We start from the raw sequence: 14292 nt of genomic DNA on the forward strand, positions 1-14292 counted from the left end.
TTTATGGTTTTTTTTTTTTTTTTATTGGACTAAGGTCAGGAAGAATTTGAAGAATTTTTTTTCTTTTTTTTTTTTTTTCTCTCACTTTTGGCTTTTTATTGTTGGCCTTTTTACCTTGGATTAAAATTTCATATTTTTTTCTCTTTTTTTTGTGGATTAAAATTTGAAAAAACTTGAAGAGTTGGAACCACTTAAAATGAGTAAGAAATTTATATCTTCGGGTGCCTCTATGTCTGCTTCTGCCTCCCCACCATCTGGACAGCGTTCAATTCAGACATTGTTAAAGCAAGATAAAGAGAAAGAAAAGAACAAGAACAAGAAAGAGTATCCTTCCAGATGATTATGCAAGGAATTCAAGATCTTAAGGTAAAAATGGATACTATTGAACAAAGAACAGGTAGGATGGAACAGATGATGGAAAAATATGAAGAGAGACTCCAAAATGTTGAAGAGGGAGGCAAACAAAGAGAGGAGAAAATTGGAAATATCGACAATAGATTAACAGCGATTGAACAAGAAAAAGTGAGATGTTGAAGTGGGAGTTGGATAGATCAGAATTTTATCTTAGATTCCAAAATATAGAAGAAGAAAAAGGACAAGATTTGGTTGCGATAATGGTAGGAATCTTGGCGGAGGCGCTCGAGATAACAGAAGAGAAGATGATGGATGGAATTGATGAGATATATCGAAGTTTTTACAAGATATGCGATGAGAAATAACCTACCCAGAGAAGTTCATATTAGATTTATTAAAAAATCCTTGAAGACACAAATATTGCAAGTAGCAAGAGAGAAGCCACTGAAATACAAAAGTAAAGAAATTTTGGTTTTAAAACAAATACCTAGAAGAGTGAGAGAGATGAGAAGAGAATACCGATTCCTGACTAAAAGGTTATTGGAAAAAGAGGTGTCTTACAGGTGGTTGATTCCAGAAGGATTGATGTTTACGTGGCAGGAACAGAGACATAGAATTGATTCAATTGAGAAAGCAGAACTGTTTTGCGCGAGAGGTTTTTGGAGGCAGAGAAGGAGGAGCAGGAAAGGAGGTCCCATCAATTGAATCTCAAGAGGAACAAATGGAGGTTGGAAAAGAAGAAGGTGCAGTAGGTGGACAAGTGGATATTAAAGATCAACGTGAGGCAAGACCCACGAGAGTGGTTAAATCTAAATATAAAACATAATTATGGAAGAAAAAAATTGATTACAATGAATATAAATGGACTGAACTCAGCTGCTAAGAGAAGGAAGATTTTCCATAAATTAATGAAATTAAGGTTCGACATAATTTGTTTACAAGAAGTTCATATTAAAAAGCAACATGAACAATTGTTATTACAACCAAAATTAGGGAAATTGTTTACCTCTTTGACACAATCCAAGAAAAGAGGGGTGGTTTTATATATTAAAGAGGCCATTTCAGCAAAAATGATTTATACAGATGATGATGGGAGAATATTAATGGTAGAAATAATGGACAATAATAGAAAGATACTTTTGATTGCAATTTATGCAATCGAATGATAAGCAGGAAGAATTCTATAGAAAATTACATACTAAGACTGCCGAACTTGACTATGCTAATGTAATTATGATGGGAGACTTTAATGGAATTGTGGATAATAGACTTGACTATATTGCAACAACAGTAAAGCATAACAGGAAAACTCTTCCTAAATCCTTTTTTAAAATGATAGATGAATTAACTTTAAAAGACATATGGAGAGAAAGAAATGATAAATCTAAGCAATTTACGTTCTATTCAAATAGGCATCTATCATGGTCCAGACTGGATATGATTTGGATCTCAACAGATTTAATGTCTAGTATTCAAGAAGTAAATATTGAAACAAGTACTTGGGCTGACCATAACCCATTGACAATTGAATGGAAGGGACAAAGGAAAAGATCGAGATGGACATTAAATAATTCTATTTTAAAGGATAAGGAATTTATACAATGGATGGAGAAAGAATTGGCCTTCTTCTTTAAAGAGAACAGAAAAGAAGACACCTCAATACAGAATGTTTGGGACACAATGAAGGCCTATGTTAGAGGCTTGATAATAGACTATACAAGAAAAAGAACAACAGGAAAAGGCGAACTCTTAAAGCCTTGGATGATGAATATAAGGGACTTGAAAAAGAATTACAGAAAATGCCACACAGAAAAGATGTTAAAATGAAACTGGATATAACTAAACATAAAATGGATTTAATAGAGAAAGAAGAACTGGCACAGAAAATTAGGAATGCTAAACAGAATTATTTTGAGGATGCAAATAAGCCAGGTAGATGGCTAGCATACAAATTGAGAAAGGAGAAAGAGTCGAGGAAAATACCGCAGTTAATAGACTCACCAAGGTAAAATTTGTTATGGCAGCAAAGAAAAAAAGAGATTATTTATGATTTTTATAAGCATTTGTATAAGAAAGAAGACATTGATGAGGAGAAAGTTAAACAATACCTACAGAATGCAAATCTACCTAAGATACCTAAAGAGATTGAAGAAATGCTAGAAAGTAATATAACAATGATGGAGTTAAGTCAAGCACTTAAGAAACAAAATAATGGAAAGGCACCAGGTCCAGACGGGTTTCCTGTAGAATTTTATAAAATCTTTCAAGAATCACTGTGTATTCCACTGTTAGAAGTTATGAATGAAGTTATGTTAAAAAGATGATACCTAAAACATGGTCAGAGGCTTACATTACACTTATTCCAAAAGAGGAGGCGGACCTACTGCAAATCAAGAATTATAGACCGATTTCTTTACTAAATGCAGATTATAAAATTTTGCTTCAATATTAGCAGAAAGACTTAAAAAGTACTTGAATAACTTTATCCACCCAGACCAAAATGGGTTTTTGCCAAAGCGACAAATCAGAGACAATATGAGAGTAATTCTGGACACCTTGGAATACTATGAGGCACATCCTGAAAAGCAAATGGCTTTGATATTTTTAGATGCTCAAAAGGCATTTGATAACGTGAATTGGAGATTTATGTTACTTTTAATGGAACAGATGGGCTTTGCTAGAAGATTTATTCAGGCAATAGAAGCAATTTATAATGAACAAACAGCTAAGGTAATGATGGAGGGAGAATTTACAGATCCTATTAATATAAGAAAAGGCACAAGACAAGGTTGTCCTCTTTCTCCTTGATATTTGTATTGACTTTGGAAGTGTTGAATAGAAATATCAGAGAAGATAAAACTATAAAAGGAATGAAAATTAAAAAGGAAGAATTTAAACTACAAGCCTTTGCAGATGACCTAGTCTTTATCTTGAAGACCCTATAGAAACAGCCTCGAAACTGTTGGAAAAGATAGAGGTCTATGGGGAGGTGGCTGGTTTGAAAATAAATAGAGATAAAACAAAGATTTTGTCAAAGAATATGTTGCTGAAACAAAGGGAAGAGTTGGCAGAACTGTTAAAAATTCAAGTTACAAACAAGGTTAAGTATCTGGGGATATATTTGACATCAAGATGTAGTACATTGAAGGAGAATAATTATATTAAACTTAAACAACAGATAGCTCAAGACTTGAAAAAATGGGAGGACTTACAATTGTCATTAATAGGAAGGATTTCAACAATTAAGATGAACATTTTACCCAGAGTCTTATTTTTGTTTCAAACAATACCAATTAGGCTTGGAAAAGAATATTTTGAGGATTTAAATAAAAAAATTTAAAAAAAAGGAATGAACTGAAGAAACCTCAATCACATCTTTCTTTGTTGAAATTTGATTCTAAGATATTCGCTGTAGCTGTACATGTAATGAAATACTTCCCCAAATTATACCCAGAGAATAGATAGATTACATTCCAAAAAGAGAGATGATGGATAATGGCATCTAATGCGTTTAATATTAGAATTCATTAGTAAGAAAATAAATTAGTAATAATATTTTTAGGCATGGAAAAAGCCTTTGATAATTTGGAATAGAGCTTTCTAAGCGTCATGACATGGATAAAACAGAAATACACATTAAAAAGAACGAGGCAGTGGAACAATGTGCTCAGCAACTCCCAAGATACCTTGAGAAAGCCATTGCTTTTCCCCTTTCACTTATTTTTTTTTAAAAATGATCAAACTTAGATTTCATACTGTAACTGAATACGGCAGAGCATGTCACATTGGATAAGAGCTGTGTGTCTTCAGAATTAGCACTAAACTTTAGCATCAAAAGTGTAAGAAATGACAACCTTAAGCCAAAATCCACTTTATTTGCAATATTTTTCTGAAGAGTTCTCCAGTGAAAGATTAACCAACCAACAAAAAACCCTCTACTGATTTAAAAGCTAGGAGACTTGTTAAAAAGATTTAAAAACAAATCAAGATTCCAATAGCAACCTTTGCATATACTGGAGTAAACAAGCAAACAAATTGAATCAAAAGTTATATGCCAAGTCATATAACTCACGATTTACAATACAGTAGTAAGATAGAGCAATGCGCAGTAATAAAATATATTATTGTTTGTGTGCAACAGATGGGCTCAATAAAGACCAGTGCTTAAATTCTGATATTCAGATATAATTGCTCTAGAAAACTGGGAGCATAAATATGCTGCAGTCTTTGACAAATAATAAACTACTAAAACTCTGATAAGCACCTGTGGAAAATTAGGGCTCAATCTATCAACATTGCCATACTGTATAAAACAGTGAAAGAACATTACTACTGTATGTTCTGTCATGTTGCTACTTGCCTGAGGCTTACTGTCACAATATTCTTAAAAGGACATCCCCATCAGGAAGCCTGAGAAGAACTGTCATTGTCTTAAGCTAATAATGTGGAATTCATATTTCTTAAAGATCTGAAAGTTATTTCTATCTAATGATTAAACTCTGTAATGACATTATCCAAAAATAATCATGATGCAGCATGTTATTAAAATAGAACATTTTAATAACTGCCTACAATTCAGAACTGAATATAAGAACTTATAAATGCAATTTGCATATGACACATTAGCTGCAAAGCCAGCAATACAGATTTAAAACTAGTATACTAATTTGCAAAGTGAGAACTCCAGAGTTATGGTAACACAACTGAGGAAAACCTACAACAATAAAGCCTGGAGAATAATTCCTGAGAAAGATCTTATTCATTCTTAATCCACAGGCAAGGTCATGAGAAGTGACTCTTAAAACAGGTGCATCTAAATTATTTACAGCTTTAAAAATCAGTGCCAATTCTTAAACTTCATGTATTACTTTTGAATAATTGAACTCCATCCTTCTGCTCCAATTGTAATCTTAGGGCATCTTTTAACTATGCTGGGAAATGGACTAGAAACCAACTTAACTTTTTAAAAAACTATTGTAATCTTACCATTGTAATTTCAGTCAAACTCACTGTTTCTCATCCTTGGCAACTTTAAGAAGTATGGATTAGAAGTTGAAGTCACACATCTTAAAATTGCTGGGGTGAGAAAGACTGTGTTAACTGAAGTTCCACATGGTGTTCAGAAAAGCCATTAGAATAATTTCACCAGTTGCTCTCAAAGCATTGTTATCCTGTGCCAGGATTTTCAGTTCTGGAGGGAATAGAACTGGTATACCACTAATAATATGGTTTCATGCCATAGGAACCACCTAAAAGTTCAAGGATATTTGTGGAATTTCAAGGCAATATGCAAAATCTCAACAGACTGAAAGTGAACCTTTATGGGGAATGCATCAATGCCCAGAGTAAGTAAAGTCTTTTAGCCAATGCCAACTTTTTGAGTATGAACCAGTTTTTTTATTTCTTCCCTGCCATTCGATGACATTTTCCAGGTTGAGCTTCATGTTCAGTTCTTGGGAAGGTTTTGCATGCAAACTAGGTAGTTCTACCCTCGTCCTCACTACAGATAGCCCTCAACTTACAACCAAAATTGAGCCCAAAATTTCTGTTTCTAAGTGAAACATTTGTTAAGTGAATTTTGCCCAATTTTACGACCTTGCCACAATTGTTAAGTGAATCACTGCAATGGTTAAATTAGTAATACGGTTTTTAAGTGAATCTGGCTTCCCTATTGACTTTGGTCCTCAAAAGGTCACAAAAGGTGATCATGGGACTCCAGGACACTACAACTGTCATAAATGAGAGTCAGTTGCCAAGCACCTGAATTTTGATCACGTGACCATGGAGATGCTTCAACAGTTATCAGTGTAAAAAAAAATGGTCATAATAAGTCACTTTCTTCAGTGCTGTTGTAACTCTGAACAGTCACTAAATGAAGTGGTGTAAGTCAAGGACTACCTATAATAAAAAATATCTGATCCCCCCTTCTGGTTATCAGAATGCACTTCTGTGTAATGTGTGGTCCATGGAATATTGCAAGGAAAACCAGTTTTGTTCTCTTAACCATTTTGCTTCTTGGAATTTGTTTTGCTGCTCTCACAATTGTACTATTTTGAAGTCATCCCTGTCTTCATTGTTACAGAAGACATGTTCAGGCAAGACTTATTTATTCAGATAAAAAAATGTAAAATGGCCAGAGTTGAAGAGTTGAACGTCTTTTTATTTGATTTATACATCCAATAGCAGTAAAATAGGCAAATCTTACCTGATTAAAAATGCTGTATTTTTTTGTTATATTCAAGGATTAGAAATATTGCTTCAATATGGTCTAGGCCAGGGGTCACCAACCTTTTGGACTTCAGGGACCACCAAACTCATAATTTTAAATCCACAGGACCACTAATATGAATTTTGACTGACAGTGGCTTGCTGACGTTGGCGGGAGAGAGAAAGAGAGAGAGAGAGAGAGAGAGAGAGAGAGAGAGATCTGATTTAACCTCTCTCCCCCCCCCCCCACACAAACACACAGAGGCAGGGGTGGGATACAAATTTCTTAGCAACCAGTTCTGTGGGCATGGCCTAATTTGTGGGTGGGGCTTGGTGGTCATGTGACTGGTTGGGCATAACTTGTATGTAAATATTATAAATATTTTTGTAAATATTGAAATTTTTATTAAAAAAGAGCAACTTTTACCCAAAATCAGGCAAAGCAGGCAGGCAGATTGAGTTGCTCACAGAATCACAGATTCATTCAGAAATCTATCTTTCTGGCATCGGCTACCTGAGTCTGCACTGACAAATAGAAGCTTCAGTCCTAAGGAAGGTTTGGCTCTGCTTAAAAGCAGAGCCGAAGATCTAAAGATTAGCTAGAAAGCAAGAAATCCAATGATTTCCTCCTTTCTAGCTAATCTAAATCTTCTGGCACAGCAGAACAGCTGATGGGAAAAAAAGGAAAAATAGCAACTTAGAAAGCAAGTTTGCCAGGTAAGGAGTGAGTGGGTGGGAAGGGTTCCTGTGGGCCATGTGGGTGGCGCAGCCTTGTTTTCCCTCACAGTCTGGATTAATTGCTTTGGGGGAGTGCTTTGGGGGTTGACATTTCTCTGTGGACCACCAAAATTTTCTTGCGGACCACCAGTGGGCCATGGCCCCCCAGTTGGCAACCACTAACAGACCATTTGTAGGAACGTAATGACTCCAGGCTGATTCCTCTCTTGACTCCACTAGAGAATCTGTCCTTCCTTTTCCTACATTATCAGAAGGAAAGGAACTCCACTCCAAATCCTTGAAACTGGTCCGGAAGAATATCATGGTGAATGCTATTAAAAGCTACCAAGAGTTCAGATAAAACCAGGATGGATGACCCCCATTCCGCTCCTATCAGATCTGCTTTATATCTTAAAAGCAAGACCAGTGTTGTTTCCATCTGGAGGATTGGCAGAAAAGAAGAGGTAAGTCAATCACACGTGGCCAATAAAGAATTCTATTCCTATTCCTATTCCTATTCCTATTCCTATTCCTGTTCCTGTTCCTGTTCCTGTTCCTGTTCCTGTTCCTACTCTACTCTACTCTACTCTACTCTACTCTACTCTACTCTACTCTACTCTACTCTACTCTACTCTACTCTACTCTACTATTTTATTCTATTCTATGACTGCTGGCACACCAATCAAGTCTTTGGTAGCTGTCGGTACAGTGTAGTAGCAGTGATGGAGCTAGCATGGTTGGAGGTGCTTGGTAGCCAGTCTTTGTGAAAGATACAGTGGTGGCAACAGTGGGGATCCTTGTTGAAGGTGAGACATTTGGATGTAGTAGAATGGTTATTCTTTTAAAAAACACAAGGATACTTGGTGGGCCACATGTGGTCCGCAGGCTGTAGATTGTGCAGGCTGTGTTGCACATGCATTTGTATGTAATATATTTGGACCTTCTTTGTACACTTGAATAGTGTAATGTCTGAATACAGTCTCATTTACCTCTCAAATTCCTCCTCAGAACATAGAACAAAGCATAATCTGTCAGATCTGTGTAAAACACAACTATCTCAGCTTTGTTATTTTAGGACAGAGGCCGCCCACCAGTGGGCTGCAGAGAATCTCACCCCCAGAGCACCCCCCACAAAGCAATTAATCCAGGCTGCCAGAAACACAAGGCTGTGTCGCCCACATGGTCCACGGGCACCCTCCCTGCCCACTCCTTACGGGGCAAACTATTTTCCAACCATCAGCTGTTCTGCTTTCCTGGGAGATTTGGATTAGCTAGGAAGCAGGAAATGGTTGGATTTCTTGCTTTCTAGCTAATCTTTAGATCTTCGGCTCTGCTTTTAAGCACAGCTGAACCTCCCTTAGGACTGAAGGTTCTATTATTCAGTGCAGACTCACGGCAAGCAAATTTGAGAGACTGAGCTAGCCAATGGCAAAAAGATAGATCACTGAATGATTCTGTGAGCAACTCAATCTGCCTGCCTACTTTGCCTGATTTTGGGTAAAAGTTGCTCTTTTTTAATTAAAAATTCAATCTTTATATAAATATATTTACATACAAGCCATGCCAGCCAGTCACATGACCACCAAGCTACACCCACAAATCAGGCCATGCCCACAGAACCGGTTAGTGGTCCCTGGGATTTAAAATTATGAGTTTGGTGGTCCCTGAAGTCCAAAAGGTTGGCGAGCCCTGGTTTAGGAGATGCAACTCTTACCCTTTTGAGTAAGCCAACATCTCGAGAAAAACATTGCAGGAGCAGCAGGCTGGGATTGCTTTGGTGAATAAATCTCCAGTGATGTCACTGGCATTATCCCCAAATTCCAATAATTCTGAGAATCATATTCCATTTTCTCCCACTGCCCACTAGTGCAGTGGACTTAATTACTTACAGGGTACCTGATAGTTTCCGTGTCACATAAATTGCCTGAATGCTGGAAGAATGAACATGTCTACCAGTGGTGGGATTCAATTTTTTTTACTACCGGTTCCATGGGCGTGGCTTGGTGGGCGTGGCAGGGGAAGGATCCTGTAAAATCTCTAGTCAGGTGGGATTTGCCGTTTTTCCAAACTACTCAAAATTTCCGCTACTGGTTCTCCAGAACTGGTCAGAACCTGCTGAATACCACCTGCATTCAAGTTCTTTGGATTCATTGAAAAGCATTGAATAAGTAACACAATTAATTTGAAAAAAAAAGAAGAGAAAAAAATCATATTTATCACAATAGTAGGAAATACTCTAGGTCCATCTAGTGGAAGGAGAGGGGGAAAAAAAGTCACAGCTTTTTGCAGAATGATGCAGGAGGAAAAAAGCTTTCCTTCTAAAGGACAAATGAATTTAACTGAAGCTTATTGTAAATGTCAAAGCACTAACACCGGCCACCCATTCATTAGCAACCTGTGGGCCCATCAGTGAGAATCTCCTGAGTTCTAGGAATCCTTAGCTAATGTATCCAAAGATACAGACAGTGCCATCAAAACCAGCAGCCTTTGAAGGGTACTGCTTGCTCTTCTGAAAATGTCAGCCGTGAATTATCATGATTTTGCAGTGCTTCCACCCATGAACTATAATACCATCTTGCCTTTCATCTCTCAAATAGCTATTTCTGGAAGCAGAGAAAGCTGAATACAGAGCAATGTGCATGGGAACACCTCTCAGGACCTTGGTGGTGCCCACATACACATGAAACTATTCAGAGCTGTAAAATGCATCTATTCATGCTATATCTGATGTACCAGGAACTCATTTCTTTTCTGAGTACTTATCTCTTTAAAATTAAATTTACTTTTATCTTTGCAGTACACTGATGACAGATTACTAGAGAGCTTAGAATTCTCTTTGCTATTCCCTCCCAAAGTAATCTTCATTCCTATTGCTTATGTTCCAGAAAAAGTATTGGTTATTGTTAACACATATAACCTGCCTTTCGTCTGTGAGTCAAAATTGTGCATGGTGGCGGGAGGGAACATTCCTCCATATTATCTTTACAATAACTCTGAAAAATAGATTGGGCTGAAAGACAGTCATTGGACCAAAGCAAACCAGACGTTTCCACCCAGCTCTATTATTATCCCAGAACTATAATGTCTCACACTTGTCTTGATCTGAGCTCTGAGGGAACAGCAAGAAGAGACTCCTTTCAACGAACTCAGAGATCTACCCTTGACCAGAGCTCCCCTGCCTTCATTCTTGTTTCCCTTTGTTTTTTTTACAATAAAGGAGTAGAAGATCCAAACTAGTTTGTTTCACTGGGAAGAGCAGCCGCAGAGATTGGAGGTTGGCGGGAGTCTGAAAGTATTTGCAAAGCACCGTTTTATCTTTCAATATAATGTTCCAGGCTCTTGCTTCAGGTTCATTTTTGTTTGGTATAATGAACAAACTTCAATATTAGTATTTCCTTACCTAAACAGATAAACAGGCTGACCAGGGACAGGCAAAAAAGCAGTGGGAGCAACTTCCACCTTCCTGTTGGCTTCCCCATTGACTTGTGGGAAACATATCATGAGTTGTGGGGTTAGATCCAGACTTAACCCACTATTCTACACATTGAGAAAATTCCTTGCATTTTATTCCTAAAGTAAATGATACAAAATTCCATCCTTAGTTACAATACATCTTTTCTTGATGGAAAAGAAACAGCTGTCAACCTAATTTTAATCTAGATCTAAAGCAAGGGGAAGGAATAACAAGAGCAAAAAAATATCAGGAGGAGAGGAATGGAAAATACAGCCACTGATGACAATTGTCAGAACAGTTATTGGGCATGACTCCATAAGTCAAATGAGACTCCAAATATTTATCATGGAGTCCTGCCTCCTTGTCTCCTCTTGTCTCCTTATGGCTCATGCAGATAAGAGACTATTGTGATGCTGTTTAGGGAACTGTCGACCATTTCTTTAAGTCTAGCCAAATGTGACCGAACAGAGTTTTGAAGGAAATATAATTTGTGAATTGGAATGTCCAGAGTTTGAGTTTCACTTCACATTGGCTAATACTGGGAAAGTAAGGAATAGGAAATATGGCTTCTTTGGGGAGGACAACTGAAGTCCCTGCATTTTGGTTTGGACATGCCGTCCTGGTAAAACTTTGGTGAGGGTTTATTTGGTGCAATGGCTTTAAAATATCTTCTCCAGTCATATCAGTTTCACAGTATTCAAGCACAACCTCATTTTATTCAGCTAGAACTATAAAGAATGATATTCAAGACCAATGTGCCTGGTTCTGGCATTTATCTTTTCACTGTTTGCTGTATACATCGTTGATTGTCCTCATGTAAAACTGTTGACTGCGATATTGGTTCTCCAAGATCTTCTTGATGCAACTAAATTGTTTCTTGCATGAGATGTATTCTGTTTCTGTAGAAAGTGATTCCAATAAGCTTTGCTTTTTGCTAGATCAGGAAACTGGAACAAGTACCCATTTGTAGATTTATAAGTACTGGGGTCATCAGCCCAATATCTTGTGAGCACTAGATCACCACTTTTGGATATTTTAAGCTCAAGACCATTTTAACTGCATTTCAGTCTCTTTGACAAGGTTTACTTACATAGATTTGATATTGCAGCACCTATAACTAGACATGTATTGGTAAACAAGGGCCCACACTGCTTGTCTCTGTTTTTCATTATTTTAAGGTGATTTCTTGTATAAGGTCACAATTCAGCTTAACGTAGTAGAAGCAGGCTCCCAGTTGCTCACTGCACTCATGATTTACTACTGTCAGATTTCTAAATGTTAGTCCTCACATTGCTCTTTGTATCACCACCTGTATCCTTCAATGGCTCATTCTCCTAGAAAGGTGACCACCTTTTTGGACTTCTGCAGACTTCCAGTGTTCCATAGATTAGCCTTTGTGTGCAGCCTCTGCCTTATGGAATATTCTGCCCCTTGAACTTCAGCAGACCTTTTAGTCTTCTGTAAAGTTTTGAAGACTTTTGGCTCCCACCCCACAAGTGCTGGGCAAGGTTGGATAATTTGCATTAGAAAGGACTTAGCGCTATGTCTTTGTTGCTTTTAGTGTTTTGATTCATTTAGTTTTATAGATTTAATATGATTTTATATATTGTTTTAACTTTTCATTTAAGAACTGCCCAAAGTTGTTTAGGAGTTGGCTATTTAAATGGTTTTAATAAATAAACACACCACATAAATCGACTTTCTTCCAGACACTTCAGATCTTAAAAATGGTGCACCCATTGCCGTTATAATTAAGACATCCTCATTCTCACCTTCTCTTTTCTTTCACTTTTCTCAGCCTTATCAATTTCTCCAAAGAGCTAGGTCCTCACATGTTGTGTCCAAGATATAATAATTTAAGCCTGATCATTTGTGCCTTGGTGAGAATCCTGGATTTATTTGTTGGGTGTTTGTTTCCTTGACTATCCATAGTAATCTCTGGAGTACTTCCCAACACCAAAGTTCAAAAGCATCAATCCTCTTTTCTGTCCTGCAAATTCAAAGTCCAGCTGTCACTTTAATAGAGCGTACATGTAGTTTTCTTGGTGAAATAAGGAATGTTTTACCATTGGTTTCTCTCAATTCATTGGTCTGAATTGATGCCTTTGTCGTTGTCACTAAAGTGATCATCTGCCTCCAATATCTTTTTATATTGTTGCCTCCCAATACAGAGGCCATCTAGGCATCTGGGATTAACTTCTTGGTGTTCTTTGCTCATTCCTCCCAGAAACAGCCCCTGATAAGCTTAAGGTGAGACAGCAAGCAGGACTTGGGGGACGGGGTGGAGTGATAGAACCCAGACAGAATGCTTGACCAAAATTCTGTTTATTAATCTTAACATCTGCCATTGCACCAAATTCTTTTAATCTGCCAAAACCAACACCGTCATCTACAAAAATCCTTAACTTACAAGTTTCTTTTAAAATATTTATTCCCACAATCTTCCTGTTGTTCATTTCCTAAACTGTGTCTAATTTTTCATGACCCCATGGACCATAACACATCAGGCCCTCTTGTCCTCTACTGTCTCCCTGAATCTGCCCAAACTCATGCTCACTGCCTTGATGACATTACCTAACCATCTTATCCTCTGCTGTCCCCTTCTCCTTTTGTCCATCATAATCCTGCCTTTTATCTCGATTCAATATTTCAAGGACCAAACGAAACAAGAGAAGAAACAGCAGACATCTCTGTGTCATTCCTTTTTCATCTTATAGGGTTTTTGATAGATCTCCATTAATAATTTTTACTTTTGTGAAGTATAAATTGATCTTATCCATTTTATAAAGCACTCTCCAAAATTCCTATCTTCCAAAACCTTGAACACGAAAGCCCAGTTAAAATTGCCAAAGGTCTTCTCTGCATCTAAGAAAATCAACGCTGCTTGTTTTTCATTAAGTTGCTACAAATATTCAAAATATCCAACACATATCTAGCATTAAGATGTTAACAAAAATATGGAAATAGATGATCATATATACTTTAATATTCCTGAGAAGTATTTCTTGATAAAAATGAATATTTTGCCTAGAATGATGTTTCTTTTCAGACAGTACCTGTTTTGATAACTGATGTGCCATTTCATCAGTGGCAGAAGGTTATGTCTACATTTATGTGGCAGGAGAAAAAACACAAGTTAAATATAAAGTGTTACAAGATGCAAAAGAAAGAGGGTGATTGGTTCTACTTGATTTGAAATTGCATTTTGAAACTTGCTTGGTTGAAAGAGTGGTTGCTGCTGAGAAATAGAAGGCTTTTGGAATTACAAGGACACATCCTGAGATTTAGGTGACGTGGATATTTTTGGTTTAATGTGGATTTTTATATATATATATATATATCTCATATTGACAATATGGAATAGATACAAACCCAGGTTTTGCCTGAAAATTCATGGATGCTCTTAGCACACAAAGCATTTTATAGCTGAAAACTAATAGACAAACACAATGGATAATTTATTGGGAGATATACTTTTTTTCAAGAGAAAAGTAAAATAAAATCAAAATGTAAAATCACCGAACCAGTCAGATCCCACCCCTGCCCATGCCCCATTTTGG

General features: G+C 37.0%; 1 long non-coding RNA gene across 4 annotated transcripts in view; it reads left to right on the forward strand.

The window, feature by feature from the left end:
• The window catches only part of LOC113438102 (uncharacterized), a 49269-nt gene that overhangs the window by 4815 nt on the left and 30162 nt on the right, over positions 1–14292 (forward strand). For 2 of the 4 annotated variants that reach the window (XR_015743013.1, XR_015743014.1), the window contains exons 3-4: positions 5597–5699; positions 7521–7742. The exons of 1 other annotated variant lie outside the window; for it this stretch is intronic. This is a non-coding gene — a long non-coding RNA (uncharacterized LOC113438102). The remainder of the gene's footprint in view (positions 1–5596; positions 5700–7520; positions 7743–14292) is intronic. One more of the 4 variants, XR_015743015.1, reaches the window with a different exon arrangement.

Source organism: Pseudonaja textilis, chromosome 3 (genome assembly GCF_049901715.1).
Source record: "Pseudonaja textilis isolate UNSWEBS1 chromosome 3, rPseTex1.2, whole genome shotgun sequence".
Classification (NCBI taxonomy): domain Eukaryota; kingdom Metazoa; phylum Chordata; class Lepidosauria; order Squamata; family Elapidae; genus Pseudonaja; species Pseudonaja textilis.